This window comes from Parasteatoda tepidariorum, chromosome 6, assembly GCF_982258835.1.
Source record: "Parasteatoda tepidariorum strain Cologne lab strain chromosome 6, Ptep-v5.0, whole genome shotgun sequence".
In the NCBI taxonomy this organism is placed as follows: domain Eukaryota; kingdom Metazoa; phylum Arthropoda; class Arachnida; order Araneae; family Theridiidae; genus Parasteatoda; species Parasteatoda tepidariorum.
In genome coordinates this window covers 114494780-114514995 of record NC_141760.1, presented here as the reverse complement: position 1 = coordinate 114514995, position 20216 = coordinate 114494780, and the positions used below count along the sequence as shown (strand labels likewise).

The following is a 20216-nucleotide window of genomic DNA, read 5'->3' as shown; positions in this document are numbered from 1 at the left end:
GAAGACAAAATCACCAACTGGTATGAATGACACCCGATTCCATCTTTAAGAGATCACTCCAAATTTTTACATTAATCAAATTTAAGAGATCACTCCAAATTTTTACATTTATTTACTGTTTTAAAAAATCTCCCAATATTTACACAGGGGCATCAAATACGGTAATATCGCAATCATTAAGGATAACAATACACATTGAATACGAAATTGCTTCGACTATAATTGATGAGAATCAATAATACAACTTCACTAACTCGCAGGAATATCATCCAATTATGTTTTTAAGAGATTACTCGAAATTTACACAGACGCATCAAATGCGATAATATCGCGATCCTTAATGATACCCAGACACTGTGTATTATTGTTATCCCTAATGATACCCAGATATATATACCCAGACAGTGGGTACCCATTTTAGTCGCCTCTTACGACATGCATGAGCTACAGTGGGACTATTCTTTCTAACCCGGTCACCACACGGGATATTTAAGAACATTTAATGTGTATTATCATTAATGATCGAGATATTATCGTATTTGATACAACTGTGTACATTTCGAGTAATCGGTTAAAAACAGAATCGGGAGTTTTTCCAACGAGTTTTTGAGTTTAGATTACAGTGCATATTTTTACAACTTTAAGTGTCTGCCTAATTTCCGTAATTAAATTGATTTAAAATTTTACATTCCCTCCTTCCACCCGTGAGCACTTCAAGTAATATTAGACGATGTGGTCACTCGAGAGCATTTGTTATCATTTCAGATTATTTCGTCACCAGTGAATAGTTTAAGTCACTTTAGATTGCCGTCTCCCATGAAGGTTTTACAAAACAAGAATAAAATTCGGGATATTTAAATAGCTTTCTTTTCCACGCTATTATTTTTAAATATTTTTTAGTGTAATTAAAATATCAATATTGTAGAGTTATTTCGTAATATTTTTAATCCCTTTTGCTCACAGCACTTTATAAAACATAAAGTAAATTAAATATGTAAATTCTTTAGAAATTTTTTTAGTGTGTTTATTATTAAAATTTATTTATTGATTATTTACAGCAAAATTAGTAAATTAGTGTGATTTATGCAGCCTGCAGCCACATGCTAGGAGCTGAACAGGTCGAAGAACAGCATTCTTTCCGTCACTCATTTTTTAACATTAATTTATTAGCAATTTAATTGTAAATTGGTTGTTTCATAATTACGAGATCGACAATTTTTTTGTTGAATTCTTGACAATGTTGAGAAACAATACATAGGTAGTCTTAAAGTAACATTCAAAAAAAGATACTTATTAAAGATTGACGCCAACCATTAATTACGGTATATGTAGCACAAAAATATTTAAGAGCAAACTTTTTAATATATTTTAAAAGTATTCGCTTTTCGTTCCATACCATTTTTCACTTGCAATAATAAAATTGTATATTAATTATTTAATTATAACAATAAATTTATTAACTCAAAGGACACTGTTACTTTTCGTAAGAATTGCATAAAATTTCGTAAGCTTAGCTCGCATATTATGAAAATACGGAATTTTTTATATAATAAATAATAAAAACTCATTTGTAACGCGATTTTTTTCCTAAAACATCAAAAATATTTAATAAAATAAAAGTTTTAGGAGCAATTTTTCATTAACAAGCACGTTGAAAATAGACAAAAAAAAATCCATTAAAATTGAGGAAAATTATTTCACGAGTTGCTAACTGCAATTTCCGACAAAAATTTTAAAAAAAAAGTTCTTTTCCGTACATTCTTTTTTGTTTTTTTCCGTACATGGGCAGTATGAAAATAAATATTTTATATGCTCATATCTCGCTCAATTTCTAACGATTTTTTTTGTTCAATTTTGAAATCATGATCTTGTAATTAATTTAAAATTGCTCCGGAACTTTTATTCAATTTCATTCATTACTTTTAAGCTATAGCAAAAAGCAGTTACAAAATAATCCTCTAATTGGGACAGTGTATGTTCTACATTTACATAACTGTAAGAGGACTCTTTCTTGAAATAGTGAAAAATTCTTTTGATTGAGGTATTACCTTTGATATGATAAGAAAACCTATTTTGTATTTAATTCAATGCTTTTAACTTAACTTTCTGATAGACAATTCTTCGTGTAGGGAAATTTATTTATTATACTGGATACAACCTATATACTGATAAACTATTCAATAAATATATACTATGTACACTAAACCTTCTAGAGGGAAAAAAAATCCTAAAATTCGATAATTTTTACTTTTTGGTACATTGAAAATTCGATATTTGTCTTAAGTTTCTTTCATACACATAGACATTTTAATTTAGGCATTATAATACTACTTTTTTTTGAAGAGTTTAAATCCTACTTTTGTTTAATTTTAATTTAAGAATTTATAAAATTAAATTAAAATATTTCTATCTATTGCAACTTATGATAAAAAATGTTTACAGGAATGTAACGGTAATTTAAAAAAAAAGTTATGATATATTTTAGAAAAGCAGAAATTAAAACTTTAGTTTTTATTAATGATACTGAATCTAATTTTATCAAAAAATCATTACTTTAATAACAACAAAAAAGGTTTATCTTACGTTACTCAAACTATTAGTACAGTAACATATTTGCAAGGATCTCTAAAGTATTATATTAAGTTTTAATAAATTCTGCAGAATAGTTTTTTCCTTATTATTTTAAGAAGCGTGAGAGCCGAGCATAAACCACCTCCACCATCGAAGTTACAGCATTGCAAGTTTACAAGCCGAACATTAACTCCGGGAGCTACCAACACTGTAACTTACAGACATTGCTTCAACCGCAGTCGATGCGAGACTATAAGTAAATATTGGAGTCGAGCAATGCAAGATGTAAGGGAGAGTTTGAACTAATAGAAAGGAATTGAAAAATGTGTTATTTCCAGCTGTTAAAGATTCAAAGTGATTGAGCAGTTTGTCAAATATTGATATTCTAAAAGATTTAGGATGTGCGATTTCAGCTTTAATCCATTAGATTTCATTTTGATATGGTTAATCGACTATACAAAGTCACTAGCTGTTTCATTATGCTTAAGTGAAATTAAACAAATTTTTGTTAAGGAAATTTTGTTGAAATTACATTAAATAGCTGTCCCGTACATTGCAGAAAGGATCGGATTTTTCTTATAGCAATTACAACAATTTTTAAATTTCGGGAAAAAAAGTTGTTTAAATTCAAGGAATTGAACGAATTTCTTGAATTTATGCAACTTTTTCAAAAAAGAAAACACTGAAAATCGGTAGATTTGCCAAGTTTAATAAACATGTGATAAAATAAAATTCATTTAACTACTAAATTAAATGCAAAATATAGATTATGAATACCTGAGAAGTTATAAGAAGTAGTTAGAATAACTGCTCAGTTAGTAGTATACTAAAAAGTTAGGATGCATTTTTTGGGTAAATTTAAAGACTTTGAAAACAAAAAAAAACTTCATACAAGGGATTTTAATTCATAAATTCTCAATTTATTTTAGGTTCTTTTCATAAGATATATCGCAAATAGAAAGAAAAGGGCTAAAAGAATCAACAAAAAAAAAACAACTGTTTTTTAAATTTTCAGAAATTTGAAAAATTTAAATGTTTGATATCAGGATATGAAACGAATGAATAAATCTAAAAGATAGGTATTGAATGTGCGTGACAGAATGTATGAAAAGAAAGTTCACGACACAGCAAAAAAAAATTTGATTCACAAACCTTCTGATCCGATTGCATATGTAGTTTGAGATACACTAAATTATAAGATCACAAGAATGATAAAATGTTAGATTTACAAGCACGGAAAAGAAATTAAAAAGAGAAAAGAAACGGTGATATTTAAAATATACAAAACGCAACATTTGACTTAAATTGACCACACAAAACAAAATAATTACTCAGAAAAATATTTTCGGAATTACTCTATGCTAAATGTGATAAAATGCAAAACATTTTTTTAATTCAGAAATAAATTAAAAATTGAATTGAAAGAGGAAGTGCATAAAGACAATATTACATTTTACCGAAATAAAACAATGCATTATATAGTGGGAATTCAAGAAAATTAAACACCCATATGCTATAAAATAACCTATCTTGATCAAATAAAAAATACTGAAATTTTGAATGATTGACCAGAGAGATAATATTTATTATGTTCGATTTCAATTATTAAGGAAAAATAATATGCATAAAAAACCCAGAAATTATGGTACATATGGAATTTATGAACGTCGAATTCGCTGCATGAAATATGGCAACTTGTAAAAACAATTTCCGCATTCTTAGCTGTCAATAACTACGATAAATTTAGGAAAATTTTTTAATAGTAACCCTTATAGAAACATTGTTTTACTTTTACGTCTTAAGTAAATCTTTAATAATACAGGTTAAGTTTTATATTGTTTCGTTGTGTACTGTTACGTGCTGAACATTGGACAATCTTGCCAGAACGCTTAGCAAACTACTGTCGACTGTAAAAAAATAAATGCAATACAAAGATGAATTCGAACTTATTTAAAATGATTACGAAGCAATAAGAGGAGTACACTTTCTATGAAAAGAATATAAACTTTAAATAATTTCCCTGAATTAGCTAAATTTGTTGATCAAGAATTATATTTACGAAATTTCAGCTCTCCCTATTTGCTAATCTTATTTTTTTAAAAATTTGTAGTTTTCTGAACATGTAATTGATAAAAACGTGACATTTATTGTTTCTTTCCATTACACATTATTTTTTATTTCTGCTCCTTGAAATTATACGAATAACATACCCTTTCCTTGCGTGAATAAAAATATGGCCAATAAACTTACCATAAATGCATGGTGTACATTTCCATAAGCAGGGCTCCCGCTAAGCATTCGCCATCTTGCCAAATGCGATAAAATCGTAAATTTGGCGAAAGTATTAGCGAATGATTTTTTCCATTAGAAAGAAAAATTTATATTTAACTCGATCCTCACAATTACCTCAAAATGAGCTTTGCTAAACAAATCAGTATTTTTCATTCGACATTGCGCAACATTGCGTAACTCAAAGTTATTTTTAAAACAGAGACAACTATGTTCTACTTATTAACCATCTAAATAAAGAATACGTAATAACAATTTTACAATGACCTCTTATTTTTACTTGAAATATTTGACTCAAATTTCAGTTTTTATTTACCCAATTTCAACTATCGCCTTCAATTATCTATAATTACCTGTTACAAAATTTAAGTACTACAGCGATATTTTAGGGCACAAGACCTTATATATCCTGCTACTATTACACATCCGCCGACAATCAAACCCATATGAAAATTAACGTGAGAAAACTGAATCCTCCATATTTAGAATTTCATACAATAGCGTTTCTATTTAGGTTATGAATTTTTTTTTCTTCATTATTGATACTACGATAGTTCAACGAAAATTAATTCCAACGAGTGTTATAACCTCTGTCTAAAAAATTAGCATTTTTGTTACGGCAGCCACGAAAGTGACATTGCATCGTACAGCTGATGATCGGACTTTCTTGTTTAAGTGATTCATTAAGATTTTGCAAGCATTGTAACAAAAAGTGCAATTGACCAGCAAAAGCGTAAGCACATTCCAAATGTACTTTTGTACTCCAAACGTACTGAAATGGGTTTTTATTCAGGAGATTTTTCATATAATTCCTATTTGTATTTATTTTTAACGTATTGCATTACAATATTAACCCATTGATACCGGAGCGTAAGCAAGTGCAAACCGGTTTTATCCGTGTAAAAACAAAACAGCTGTATAGTATCACCGGATAATTATATTTTTACATAGAATCTTATAGTGCATCTAATAATATAGTGAGGGACTGTATATGTACTAAAAGATGTTTGCTTACGCTTCTGCCTCTACTTCCCACGTCCAAATTTCATTATCTACAAGCTGAATACCCGCTCTTAGTTCGGGATGAATTAAAAAAAAAATAAGAATCAATAAATCAGTACCGAGAAACACAACGAAATCCAGTTCAAAACTGAAAATCCAATACCGACATAATTAAAGAGATTAGCCGAAAAACCGGGTAAGAAAGTTTTAGGGCTATTAGTGACTCAGAGAAAATAACAAAAAGTGGTTGCATCAATATGGGTTTGTTTAATGTAACTGTTTCTGCCATCAGTTTAATCTTAGCATAATTAACCCACATTAATTTTTAGTATACTTGATATATCAAATTAGTCAGTGGTAAATAAAATGAAGCAAAGAATTATTAGTCCGCCTTCTAATAAATTGGTAAGAAAATAGTTCAGATACATCTTTTCTTTCTTTCTAAAAAAGTCACTTACCTGATTCTTCCACTATGTTTTTCAATTAATATGGCTAAAAAGTATTCAATTTTTTTATTTCTTTTGCCTTTTATTATGCCTTTTTCGGTGGCTTTAAGTTTTTTTTTTAAGTTCTTCCCATTCGAATAACTATAAAATGTTTTTAGCATCACTTGGTATGATACTATTGCTCAACTCATAATAGTTAAAATTTAACAATACCAAGTAATATTATCATGCACATATATCTTTCGAGGGGCCGTAAGACACTTATTTTAAAAGTATCGCTATTAAAATTGCTTAGTATTAGCGCTGTAATAATAACTATATATCTATCAATATAATATTTTATACTTATATTAGTATATTAGGTATTTTTCTTACATAATCTTTGAACATTTGAATTTAGTGAAAAATGTGTTCGTCAGTGGCAACCAACTAAATCCGAATTTTAAGAAAGAAAAAAAAATAGAACTGTTGTTAAAACTTGAAAAGGATTTTGGAGCATGACCATTTCTATATCAGCCCTTTTATTTACTATTAAAATATAAGTTGCGGCGGAAAAGTTCCTTTATTGCTAATTCACTAAAACATTAATGCACTGTCTTTGCTACCACAGGAAAAAATATTTTCTGAAACTATGGAAACTCCATCGCAGAATTCTTCACAAAACTGCACCAATTACCGAGTAGTCTGTAGTGCACAGTAATTAAGCTTAGAATGGTTCTACGGTTTTCTAATTCTATTCTACGGTTTTCCTAAATGAATTTCCAGTTTACCTTTTCTCCTTTAACTTTGCTTTTTAGCACATAGCTTTTTTTCTTTTCAATTAATACATAATATCAATAGAGCATTAGTGTCAATAATAATACGGTGACTTTCTATGGCTTCCCAAAATAATTATCTCTAAAACATTAATAAAAACTGGCGGAACAGAAAAACTGGCGAACAAGTGTCAAAAGTAGAGAGAAGTGGATTCGAATTCAAAGGAAGGCACTGGCCCACCCTGGGCTGTCTAGCCAGATATGACGATGAAAACATTAATTTCGCTGTTTAGTGCATAAGTTTTTTTACATTAATTAAAATTTTACCAACATTATTTAAGCATCGTTGTAATCAATGATAGTGTGATGATTTCTGGCGTTTCTTTAAGAGAAAAAAACTTTTTTTTCCATTACTTTTGCTTTCTAGTACCTGGCTTATTTCTTTTATTTCAATTATATCAGCAAATATGGCGTCAGAAATATGGCGATTTTTTATGTTTCGACTGAACGAATTAGTACCACATTCCCATTAATTTTGCCTTTAAATACCTGAGTATTTTTTCTATTGACGCTGATTTTAAATAAACAAATTTTTTAGAAACACGTTTCAAAAGAAATTTAATAAATAAAAAAGAACAAGTCAATAAGTACCAGAAAACTTTAAAACTATAAATTTGGCGACATAGACCACGCGTGATACAACGTAATGTTGAACATTGAATTCATCTGACATAGTGAATTTAAAAGCAAGTATTTAAATACGTGTAATTAACTATTATTTTTTGATCAATTATAACTATAAGGTAGAAATAATAACGAATGTTCTCTTTAAAATATGTGACGAATTGAATCATCTACAGTTATATTTAAAACAATGATTAACGCTTAACCAATCACAAAATTCCATTTCGTTTTCCGCTCATCCCGCTAGAACGATTAGTCGTCGAATGTTCTAATGTCGATAGTGACCTTCCTCGTGCTTTGAACTATCTGTGTGCCAAGTTTCATAGTTTTCGGTCAGATGACTTTAAAGTCTACTGACACAGAAACATTCATTTATATATAGATAAGTATTATAAATATTTTTTAGATCTGTTGGTGAACAGAAGTAATCATTTCTTTTAAAACATTATATTGTTTAAACAAATATGAGTTCACAGCCGTAATTTAATATTTTCGCTCACCATACGGGCGGAAATATTAAATACTATTTTTGCTTGCTTCTCATTGTGAATGAAGTTCATCGTTTTCTAAATCATTTAACAGGTCTAGCTGTAATTTATAACAGTATATTAATGTTATTTGTACAAAAATAATGATTGTAAAACGGTTAATAAGATTAGGCCACCTTTCTAAATAACTATCTTAAAATGTAGGGCAGAATTATATTATAATAATAATTTTTTTAAAAAAATTTCTCTTAGTTTTAAACTCTTTAATTAAAATTGTATTATGAGCAGTACAGGAAAACTTTAAATTAGGATTACAAAAATATTTATAGAAAAACATTATCTTTATGACTTATATAAATTTTAGGCAGTCTGAAAACCAAAATAACACGGAAATGAATGATTTTTATGTATAGTAAGAAATATGGTTTTCAGACAAAATATTACATACAACACTATCTAGTGAGTTTCATCTTATTTAATTGTTTTATAACCAGTGTTGAACAGCCTGTCCTTTTTTAGGGCTTTCAGCCATCAATGTTAAGCCATATCGCCTTTTAATTTTGAATTCAGCCCAGAGATTAAAGGAACTCCTTGATCAAACAATGGAGTAAAGTATAGTCTACCTAGAGGATTATTTCGAAGAAACTAAATCGCATCATATGGAGAGGAAATTCATGACAGCCTACGACGGCTAGTCAAACAGCCTGAGGATCCTAACTTGTGATTCATTTTGTCACAGCAGAAATTTTTTGTCACCACTGTTTTTGCGAGCAGAATTTGTATAGACTAACCATCACTGGGATTTTAATCTGGGTTGTTTCTTTGAAAGGTGAGTGCTCTGTTCCCGAAGTATGAATTAAATTTATTTAAATTTTATTCATTTTAAATATATAACTTAGTTAAAAATTAAATTCTCGATAGAAGTTAAAAAATTCTTTGAATATTAATAATAATAAAATTAGGCTGCATTCTTCAACCCTGATCTACCAAATTTTTCTGCTCATAGATCCGCAATTTTGCGTAGAGCAAAGCATCTTGAATTGTAAGAAACAGCATTAATGAAATAGAGTCAATTGTAAATGCTTGTTTTGATTTTGTGGTCCAAGTTAAAAAGATATTCCACTACGTTAGAGCTTTTAACTTAAGGATTTTTAAAAACTCTTATTTTCACTTACGTAAGTTTGATATTTTTTCACGGGCGCATGCGCATTTCGCCAGAGCTGACGCATAATATTTGATGCCACACGCTTTTCAACCATTCAGAGGATATAAACCTAATAAGGAAGGACATCTCTCGCAAACTAATGTTGCCTACCCCACTAATCATACTCGCCTGCTCTGTAATCATAACCATAATCAACCGCATGGACTATAATTTTTCCTTCAAAAACACTTTTGTCTCTTCCAATGTTTGCGCAATCAAATGACTCAACAATTAAGGGAAGGACTAAAAATTATTAAATTTGCACCCAGGGAGGGGAATTTTCTTCACCCTCGGTACAACCCCCTTTCGTTTTGGTTTGGAAATAGTATATTCTAAAATTCCAGTTGAGCTATCCTACCCAAAAGGCCTCACATGTCAAACGCAATTAATGTGCAATGGCATAAATAGGATGACAATTCAATAATTTCAGCTCATTTTTAAAGTCATGGTGAAACCAAGGATGGGCGGGGTATATAATAGAGGGATTGATTAAATATCTTACATGTCGAGGGGTCAGCATTGAAAAATAAATCTTTATAATACTTTGTTATAAAAAGAACATTATCAAATATTTCATTTTCGTTTCACTAATTCCTGAACAAAAATTAGAACTTAATGGTAACGCTAACGGACATTTAAGTGGTTTTTACAGAAATTTAGATAAGACTTTTCGAATAAAAAGGTTAAAAAACGGAGCAAAAGTCGTAAATGCTTTCTATTTTCTTTAAGCTTTTTAGATTTTAGTACAATTTTCATATATTCAACAAGAAAAATCATGCTTTTAAAAAAAGTCCCAGTCCCGCCACAGCTGGGTAGAGGCACAATCCCAACCCGCCACAGCCAGGTAGAGGCACAATCCCAACCGCCACAGCCAGGTAGAGGCACAATCTCAACCGCCACAGCCAGGTAGAGGCACAATCCCCACACGCCACAGCCAGGTAGAGGCACAATCCCCACACGCCACAGCCAGGTAGAGGCACAATCCCCACACGCCACAGCCAGGTAGAGGCACAATCCCCAACCGCCACAGCCAGGTAGAGGCACAATCCCCACCCGCCACAGCCAGGTAGAGGCACAATCCCCACACGCCACAGCCAGGTAGAGACACAATCCTCACCCGCCACAGCCAGGTAGAGGCCCATTCCCGACCCGACACAGCCAGCTAGAGGCCCAATCCTGTACCGACACAGACTGGGTAGAGCCCCGGTTCCAGCTCGGGTGGGTAGTGAGCCCCGGTTCCAGCTCGGGTGGGTAGAGGGCCCCACTTCCAGCTCGGGTGGGTAGAGGGCCCGGATTCCAGCTCGGGTGGGTAGAGGGCCCCGATTCCAGCTCGGGTGGGTAGAGGGCCCCGATTCCAGCTCGGGTGGGTAGAGGGCCCCGATTCCAGCTCGGGTGGGTAGAGAGCCCCGATTCCAGCTCGGGTGGGTAGAGAGCCCCGGTTCCAGCTCTGGTGGGTAGAGAGCCCCGGTTCCAGCTCGGGTGGGTAGAGAGCCCCGATTCCAGCTCGGGTGGGTAGAGAGCCCCGGTTCCAGCTCGGGTGGGTAGAGAGTCCCGGTTCCAGCTCGGGTGGGTAGAGAGTCCCGGTTCCAGCTCGGGTGGGTAGAGAGTCCCGGTTCCAGCTCGGGTGGGTAAAGAGTCCCGGTTCCAGATCTCAGTTAAAGAAAGCCTTAACTAACCTGAATTTGAGAAAGCCCAATCCCGATCCTACACAGCCATGTAGAGGCCCAACCCCGACCCTGCACAACCGGTTAGAAGCCCAGTCCCGTACCTACACAAACTGGATAGAGCCCAAGTTCCAGCTCAGGTGGGTTGAGCCCCTGTCCTAGAGCTCATTTAAAGAAAGTCTTAACTAAGCTGAATTTGAGAGAACCCTAACAGAACTCAAGTACGTATGTATTAAAAGAGAGAGTTAGAGCCTTAAGAGGCCTCTATAATTCCCCTCTCCATGACCACAGCTAAGGCTTTTTATGGAAAAGTTGTCTGCCTGTTTGCATTTTAATATATTTTCAAAGAATTAGAAACTTATTTTCTTTGACATGGGTTTCTCTAATGCCTTGTTAAATCACATATTTATTTACTGAAAATTTAAATAATCAATAGAGGGGAGATATCTGAAATCTTGGACCAATTAGAAACCAGTTTTTTATCAAAATTCAGTCCGCAGTTTCACATTTTTGAGAACGCATAACGGAGCAATCCATTTCAAACTTCCGAAAGGAATATTTCTAAATTCTTTTCTCCTATTTTGAAATGCGTTATTAGAGAAGAAATTTAACAGAGAAATACACGAAAGTAGTTTATTGCACATTCTTTAAGATTTGATAATTTTTTATTCGTTATAGCTAATTAGCTAAAGCCGTGGCAGCTCAGAAGTTAGAGCGCTCACCCTCAAATGAGGTGCCCCGAGTTCAAATTCCAACGATGGTTGGTCGATACGAATTCTTGCAACGTCCACTGTGTTCAATTAAAATATCCTCAATTATAGACGGATCATATGTTCAAGTCCTCTCTCCTTCAGGCTAACAGTAGGAGGTTTTCAAATTTTTCCTTTCCATTAAACGCAAATTTGGGTTAACTTCAGGGTTCGTAATTTTTTTACTTAAATCGTATTTTTTTATTTTATTTAAATCAGATTTTTTTGATTTTTATTCAAACACATTGTAAAAACTTTCATTTATGATTAAAAAATACTTTATAAATGTTTCATTAAAATTGAATTAATATTAAAACAATATTTTAGAAGCTCTAACTTACTAATATAATTTTTCATTATAATATATAGTTTTGAATGCATAGCAACCATTTTGAAACAAATGCATAGTTGAAATTTGAAGACTAAATGATATAGAGAATTTAATGAAAGGGGTCTATCTAGGTTTTTCTGAGAGGTATTTATTTTGTGAAAATTTAGACATAATTAAAAATAATATTAAAAGGTCGACACAAAAATATAGATTTATTCGTTTCTTGCGAAACACAAAAATAAAATTTAAAAAAGAAGTATTTTTTGAAACTATTGTTTTTCCTAAAGTTGAATTTGGAAGGTACCCTAGCAAACTAAAGTTTCAATTAGCAAACCATAATTTTAATTTAAAATTGTGATTTTTCTCTCTTGATTTTTAATATGACAAAATAAATGTAATAGATTGTGTTTATAAATGTAGTCATTCATCAAAAAATAAATAAATATTTAATCTATATATTTTTATATCAAAATATTCATTTTTAATTCTATATCAAAATAGATCAGCTAAAAAAAAATTTAAAAAAATCTATGCACTCATTTGAATTTTTTTCACAAAATTTCTTTATAGAAAATCTGATAATGTAAAAGATACTGTAAACATATTATGAGAAAAAAATACCAGTTACCAGTTAATAACTCTACTGCCTCAAATAAACTTTGAAAGAGAAGAATGACACTATATCAGGAAAAAATATCTGAATACATTATCCTTTATTTTTCTTCCTATTTCTGGCATATTAGGGTAATTTCTTTTTAATATAACCTCAAGCTTTATAAATATACATTTTCCCCCAATAAAAGATAATGTAGATTTTAATTCCAAGCTGTTTCAATCAAAAGGTAGAATTTTAATTAAGATTATTTGCATTTTTTTCCTTCGAAATTCATGTATATTAATAACTTTCTACAGCTATGCAAGTCTATATTAAGACAGCATTAAATGTGTACTTCAATCTGTACTTTCATTCTCAAGAATCAATTTCAAATGTGCTGGAATTTAACACACACCAAGAAAGAAAGTAATTTCGTTAACTAAAATTAATTAGTGCAGCAATTAATTTAAAATAAATTTTAAAACTAAGAAAAGAAAATAATAAAAGTATCAATAATTTTAAACACTGTTTTTTAACTTTTAAAATCAATATATATATTAAAAGAAATCAGTTGATTTAAATCAATGAATTTTAAAAAAAAAATCATTTGATTTAAATCAACGAACCCTAGTTAATTTCATTAAAAAACCGCTTATGAAGGCAAATTTTGGAAAAATGGAGAAATAAAAGCAATTCGTAAAGGAGAGAAGTAAAATTGCCATACCATTTCTTATGCCACTGATGCTAATAGGTACTATTAATAGCTTCTAATTGAAATTAAAAATATAATCTTGTACAAAAAAACCCAAAAGAAATGCCACAAATTCATTTAAGAGAAGGTAAAAAAATCGTCAAACTATTATTGATCTATATTTTATCAATAGGTATTTATTCAAACAAAACATAAGTTATGTGCTAAAATACAAAAGAAATGGTACCAATTTATCTAAAAGACATGCAAGGAAAAAAAAAAAAGAAAAATCCACACTGACGTCAATGATGTTTAACTACTTTTGTGAATATGCACTACTTTTATTATGGTCATTTGTGCAGTTTTGATACCGATATAGATACTAAGTATCTTATGAGTAAATTAGGTACCTATTAAAACTGCATAAATGTTGTGAATTTTTCGAATCGATATTGTGACATTTTTTCTAAAAAGAAGGTAAGCGAAAAAATGACAGTTGAATCTGGGTTGCTTACGTGAAAAAGCTACTTTTGTAAAAGTTCAAAAAATTAGTCCTCTTCCTTGCCACTCTGAATTTTATATCTACCTTGACCACTAAACATATTTTTTGATTACTAAAAGTTATTTTTTATTGAAATCCTCTTCACATTTACTTTTTGGAACGCTAAAAGCAAGAGAACCTTTCCTTCCCGTTATTAAACAAAATCATAGTTTCTCAGACATTAAAAGCATTTTTGTTCTGCGAATACCAAATATGCATGGTTTTTTAAACTACATTTTTTGTAAGGATTTTTAGAACATCTACATTCCCTGGCTCTATTATTAGACGCACTATAAGATTCTATGATGTAAAAATACAGTTATCCGGTGATACTCTATACAGCTGTATTGGTTTTACTCGGTTGAAACCGGTTTACGACCTTGTATCGTTTGGTCAACATTGTAATGCAATATGTTACAAATAAATACAAATAGGAAGTATACAAGCAGCGTTGTCACTACAGCACGAGAACCTCGTTTATTTTTTTTTTCTTTTCTCGCATTAAAAAATTAATAAAGCGAGAAGCTCGCGCACTCTATTATTCAAAATGTGTGAATTTTGAAAAAAAAATAGTCTTCGGCCATTTTGAATAAAATCCGTTTCACTTTTCTTCCTTGATCTTTCATTATTTTCAACGTGGATCATTGCTATCTAGCTTCCCTATTTACCAGTATTGATCAGAACTGGTGCGAACAGCAGAACACATTGCCCCCCCCCCCCCCGAATGACGGAACACCTTTCAGAACACATTTTTTTGCAACCACATGTTCACGGAAGGTAAGATTTCTTCATGTAACACGTCTAAATTTTTTTCAATGCTACAAATTTACTAAGTGATTCCGAATTGTTCAGCATCTGTTGCAAGGTCATTTAGCACTCAAAACCGAATTAAGACAAAATATCGTATACAAATGACTGATAAACATTTGAGCAAGCTAATGAGAAAAGCTGATGAAAAAGTAGATTTAGAACGTTTTCCATATGATGATCCAGCAATATCAATGCTTTAAAAATTAGATGTTAAAAATGTGTTATAATTAAAGAAATATTTTTTTCCAAGTCTATTCGTGTTTTTTTAATTTTTAGAAATCTCACTTAACTTTTTGAGATCTCACCCTGTTTTAGAAAAAGGGTGAGAAATTCTCTCTCATTTTTTTTCTGTAATGAAAGCGCTGATAAGTATATAAAAAATCTCCTGAATTAAAACCCATTAAATGTATGTTTAAATATTAAAGTATTGCCTATAAACTCGTTTAAATAATGTCATTATTAAAAAACTACAGCTCGTCTAATAATTTGATCTAACTATTATAATGTACTAATATAATGCTTAATATAATAAACATTCTATATTTATATTATATATAACCTAATATAACCCATTGATACACTAACGTAAACAAGTGCAAACCGGTTTCAGTCACATAAAAACAATATAGTTAAATAGTATCACGTGATAATTAAGATTTTACATAGAATCTTATAGTACGTCTAATAATTTGGCCAGGGACTGCATTTATAGTTATCAACACAAAACATACTATAGAGATAATAACTTAGATAGATTAATCAATCAATTGAGATAATCCTCTGAAATTATAACCATTCAGACCATTTGAATCATTACAAAAAGTATTCGAGAAGGGAAGCTCTAGATATTCGTCTGATGGAAGGGAAACCACGATGTTCCGAAAAGAGGTCAGAATGATTAAAAAGGATAGCTCATTACATTTCAAAATCGATTTCTGCCTGAAAACGAGGCACGATCTTCCTCTCGGGACACCCCTTCTCTAAATAATATCGAACGTGTCAATAAGCGGTAAAGATGCAAATTACACTTCCGCGAGTAGGCTTCGTTTGTTGAAGAAAAAGAAATTTTTCCCAAATTTGGAATTTAGAAAAATTAGCCTAGGCCACGATAACTACTTTTGAAATAGATTTACTTTGCAATTTAAGCCCTCATTTCAAATAGTCTCAGTATAGTTGCTTATTTGAAATGACATTAGACCAAAAGACTTTGAAAAATCATAGTTTGAATGGAGCTTACTTGAGATTTATTTTATAACCGTCGTGGAACTGCTGAAGTTTGCTTTTTATCATTGGTTTTCATTATAAGATAATAAGTAAACTCTCAGGTACTTGAAAAATATCAACCTTGCAGTTTGAAGGAAGGGAAATAGAAAAAATAAAATACTTTCAGAACAATTTCGATATGAAACTGAATTCGGTGAGTAATTGCATTTAGATAACGGGAAAGAAAAAGACCAAAAATACAAATATCTATATGATTGGCAACTCTGAAGAAGAGAAGTTTTGTTCTGCCGGGGACTCAAACTAAACATTTCATCCAGATTATCCGGGAATATTTTCTCTCTCTCTGTTAGTTAATCTCAACGGTTAATACAGCAATGCCTGTGTGTTATTTTTGAAACAAAATTGCGAGAATTTCTGGAAATTTAGGATTTACTAACTATTCGTGATAACTTATCGATGATTAAAACATAGTTTAAAATAATACAATAACTCGATAAGTTAAATTTCATTTAATATTATTGGCTGTGTGTTTTGTGGATTATACAAGAAGTGCGAGGGGCTGATATCGGAACAGTAAGTTAGCAAAAAATGTGAACGATAACAAGTAGTTGGAAAAGAAATTGGAACAAATCAAAAATCAAATACTGCTTCAAAAATGTAAGTAGATGTTTTTTTTTGTCAAGTTTTAAACAGAAAAAAAAGACGTCAGCACTGGCCTCACTGTCAGCACTGACCACTTTTACGTCAGCACTGATCTCAGTGCTGACGTAAAATATCCTCAGTGGAAGACGGTTCGTTGTTTACAGTTCCGTTGCCGTCAGTCTAACCATGGGAGGTTTTCCTCTCCATGTAACGCAAATGCGGGTTAGTTCCATTAAAAAGTCGTCCACTAAAGCAAATTTCTCCAACTTATTCCAGGAGTTTTTTTGTGTGTTCAAAATGACAAGACTACGGAATTGAACATTTTTAGTCGTAAACCCAAAAAACTGGGTCAGTTGTTCAAAGGCAGTTATAAAATAATAAACATTGTACTGAGCCATGGTGGTACAGGGGATAGAATGTTCGCCGCCCAATGAGGCGAACCGGGTTCGACTAATGGCGAAGGCTGTTCGGTACGAATTCCACATTCGATTTGCACCGACCACGTTGCTGACGTAAAATATCCTCAGTTGTAGACGGATCATGGGTTAAAGTCCCCATCCCGTCAGGTTAACCTTGGGAGGTTTACGTGGTTCTCCTCTTTATGTAACTCAAATACAGGTTAGTTCCATCAAAAAGTTTTCCAGGAAGACAAATTTCTCCCAATACTTGTTCCAGAAGTTTTCCTGCTTTCTGGATATGGTACAAAATTACAAGGTTACTAAGTTCACTAGTAGTCGTAAACATAAAATATTGAGTTGGCTGTTCAACAACAGTTATAAAGCTCTGATCTTGAAAACAAGAGATAAAAATGATCCGCAAGTCGTCAAATTTTCATCTATCTTCATTGCCTTTCGTATATAAATAGAAGACACGATGACTAAAAGTCGATTAGAGCAGTCATGGAGATTAAGGTTTCAATTCACGAGCAATTTAAATTAGTTCCTCTTATTCTAAGTTTCGTTTCATACTGCTTTCTAATGGCACAGCAGAACGAACAAATAATTAAATCCTTTTTTCAATAACTGATGCGTTCTTACACTTGATTCTAAAGTTTTTTTTTTTTTTAATCACAGCGCTTTTTCCCTGATCATGAAATTTACAAAAACTAGAAACTCTGTGCGTTTTTTTTTTTTATCAACCACAGTAATCTGAGGTATTTTAACAAAATTTGTGCATTAGACAAGTCAAATAACATAGATTTCGAAAATAATGAAACAGTATTAAAAATCCTTTTTAAATGAAGAAAATATTCTGGTATGAATGGTAGATTGAAACTATTATTAAACGGTATTATATGGCAGATCCAAAGTTATTAACCAAATTTCAGATTTTAGTCAGACATTATATTAGCAACTATTACAATAGATTAAACATTCGAAATAAGATGTTTTATTTCAGATCAAGGAAATGGAGACGACCAATCCCTTTTTATAAAGTGCAACCCACTATTTCAAAAGCAGTTAATACAGAAAATTCAAATTACAAACTAAATATATTATTCTAACTATGATACTAATAAATAAAATATATGGTACGGAAAATGTAACTAAAAAAAAATAAATTCATGGTTAAACGAGTAGTGAAGATATAGCTAATTAATTTTGACTCACTATTAAAATATTGAATCAAATTTGTCACTCACCAGTCAAAGATGACCAAGAGCAGTTCACTCAACGCCTGTACAGCGCATGGTGTTGGTAGTTGAAACATAGTGCTATCAATCAGGTCCCGGAGGAAGTAGCTAAAAAATAATTAATAAAATTTAACACTTGAGGATAAATGGTCCTGGTACTTATACACAAACTTCAAACCGTAATTAAAGCAAGTTAAAAATCTTAAGTGTCAAATTACAAATAATTAAAGTACGACAAAAAGAAAATAAAAAATTATTAATGAAATGCGACATCCATAAACGGATATTGTTATTAATCTACACGAATTTCAAATTATTTTAATAATTTAAAAATCAAAAAATGACAAAATTTAAAACTGTGTATACGTAGTATTCAATAAAATATTGAACTGTTGAAACGATTTCTTTCAGTTCTACGCTTAGAAAAAGCTGTAACCTTAAAAAAATGAAAAGCTAAGATATTTATTTCCTTTTATTCTGTCTTCCAAAAAACATTTAAAATTTTCTCGAGTCCTGAAATTTTTCTGAGAAAAAAGAATTTGAAGTTTCGAATGCAGAATTAACCTTCAGGTTAAACAAAGATTTCCACAATACTACATCAAAATAAGATAATATTTAAATTGTTGCCTTAAATCAAAAACAATTGAAAAAATTTCTGTTATTTATCGTTTAAATTCAAATTACGAAAGAAAGAAAACAAAATACTGACCTTAACAATGAAATTAAAAAGACCATCTGAATATCTCCAAATAAACGGCACTGCAATATGAACATCAAGTGAACATCAGTAGGCGGGAAAATAATTTTTCGAAGTGATCACGGTGAAAATTAGTTGAGTTGTATCAGGGATGACGAAGAGGATTTTCGCTTTTAACCTCTGTGTAACGGTGAAAATGATGACCGTGAAACAAACTTTCACCTTAAGACCAACAACCAATCAGACGAAATCTTGATACTAGCAGCTCTAAACTCGCAGCCTTCGAACGAGCTAGGAAGAGAAAAATGACGTCATTTTGACGTCACGTTTCTACTCCTAGGGAAAACCTGAAACCTCGCGCTTTCGAACGGATTTTGCTAACGGACTGCGATCTTCATTTTTCCTCCCTTCTATCGGAAAACTTTCACCTAACAATTTGCTGGTGAAAGCGATTAGAACGTTCGAATAGGATGCGTTTAACGCTGGGATTAAATTAGATTTCCGATTTCAAAGATAATTTTTACCCAGATATTTTATGATTTTTTATAATCATTTACCTAGATATTTTATGAATATATTTCAGAAAAAAATTTTTCTCTCACAAATTTATTATTTCATATAATAAATGGATTAAATAATTAGTTTCGGTTTCTAGCAGAACTTATAATAAAATCTATAATAATCTTGCACGACTTTAAATAAAAGGTGACCATTTTTTCTGTTCCAAATTTTTGTGTATTCTTAGATATAATATGTTTAGTATAATTATTGCCGTGTTTTTATTAACTTTTATTTTAATTACCTCGCAATATTTTCAAAATATTTGCCGAAAAAAATGGAATTTTTTTTTAAAAGAAAAATTGGTGCGTTAAGACTCAGATAAGTGCATAATAAATAAAAAAGATTACTATAACTAAATTGTTTATAATATAAATAAGAATTACTATAAATTGTATACTTATTTTAAATCCGCTGTGCAATTTTCTATCAGAGATTTGAAAGAACTGAAGCTTTTAGAATATGATCGCTTTTGTAATTTTTATAAAGTAGTTGATTAGTTAAGCATAATTTCTATTATTTTCACTCGTCTTTTGAGTTGGGTAGAATACAAGTGGGTAATAAAAAGCATGGAATATGAAGAACGGAAATTTTTTCGATGTAATCGTTTTTGAATTATTATTAAGTTGCAGATAAATTTAG

General features: G+C 31.2%; 1 long non-coding RNA gene across 1 annotated transcript; it reads right to left on the bottom strand.

Annotated features, from left to right (window-relative positions):
• Positions 1 to 17916: 17916 nt before the first annotated feature.
• On the bottom strand, positions 17917 to 19591 carry LOC147808313 (uncharacterized). The gene is made up of 2 exons (XR_015434836.1): positions 19029 to 19591; positions 17917 to 18427 (listed from the first exon to the last, which is right to left on the bottom strand). It is a non-coding gene; the product is annotated as an uncharacterized LOC147808313 (long non-coding RNA).
• Between the last annotated feature and the right edge of the window lie 625 nt (positions 19592 to 20216).